The following is a 1207-nucleotide window of genomic DNA, read 5'->3' as shown; positions in this document are numbered from 1 at the left end:
ATGATAGTATTGTGCAGGTCTTTTAAGGAGATATCAAGGGTCAATGGCATCACATTTTGCAGTAGAGTTAGGTAACTGAGCCTCCCGCCCTCCTAGTGCAGTTAAAAAACTATAAATATATCTATATATATTTCATCCGGCAGCACAAGATGGCGGACTATAAGGCCATGTCAAAGGCCAAGCTCAAGGCCCTGTCAAAGGCCTTACCTAATCTGAAGAATGTTCCTCCCCTGAATTTTTCAAGGGAGGTCTCCCAGGATTCTCCAAGAAGTTGGGTGGTGGATTTAAGCTTTCAAGTCAAGTCCTAGATGGCAGAGGACATCCCCTTGGTCATCTCGCTGCCATTGTTGCTTAGCAAAGTTTTGCTTGGGCGCAAAGTAGTTGTTGTGAGATGTGAAGGTATCAACATTTCTGGCAACTTCTACCGCAACAAACTCAAGTACCTTGCTTTCCTGCGTAAACGTATGAACACAAACCCTTCCCGTGGTCCATACCACTTCAGAGCACCTAGCCATATCTTCTGGAGGACTGTAAGAGGTATGCTGCCACACAAAACTAAACAAGGACAGGCTGCTCTGGAGAGACTGAAGGTCTTTGATGGTATCCCACCTCCGTATAGGAGAAAGCGTATGGTGGTCCCCACTGCCCTGAAGATTGTGCGCTTGAATCAAGTTTGCTCTCCTTGGCCACCTTGCCCATGAGGTTGGCTGGAAGTACCAGGCAGTCTCTGCCACTCTGGAGGAGAAGAGGGAGGCAAAGGCAAGGCTGCACCATGCTAAAAAGAATCTGGTCATGAAACTGAGGAAGCAAGCAGAGAAACACGTTGAAACTTAAATTGCAAAGTACACAGAAGTCCTGAAGAAGTACGGTGTCCTTATTAAATATGCCCAGAGACTTGGAACAAAATACTTGGAAAAACAAAACAAAGTGATATATAATTAATAACTGTGACACAATCTCAGCAATTCTTTTATTACCTCAGTAGGGTTAGGAATGATACTATAGCAGAAATATAATGCAGTGTAGCAAGTAGATGTTTCCTGCTACAAATAGAACTAACATCAGGTATGAATTTACAAGCATAGAAGTCATTAGAAGAATAATTTTACTTATCAAAAGTGAGGTTACTTTAGGAACATATTGATAGTAAGGAAAAATCAAGTGTATTGACCTCTTCTGGAGTTTTTTATTTCAAATTTTGCTAAGA

The 1207-nt window shown here is 42.2% G+C and overlaps 1 pseudogene; it reads left to right on the top strand.

The window, feature by feature from the left end:
* The first annotated feature begins 307 nt into the window (after positions 1-307).
* On the top strand, positions 308-942 carry LOC140323470 (large ribosomal subunit protein uL13-like; annotated as a pseudogene).
* The last annotated feature ends 265 nt before the right edge of the window (positions 943-1207 follow it).

Source organism: Pyxicephalus adspersus, chromosome 1, assembly GCF_032062135.1.
Source record: "Pyxicephalus adspersus chromosome 1, UCB_Pads_2.0, whole genome shotgun sequence".
NCBI classification, from domain to species: domain Eukaryota; kingdom Metazoa; phylum Chordata; class Amphibia; order Anura; family Pyxicephalidae; genus Pyxicephalus; species Pyxicephalus adspersus.
This window is presented reverse-complemented; position numbering and strand designations above follow the sequence as displayed.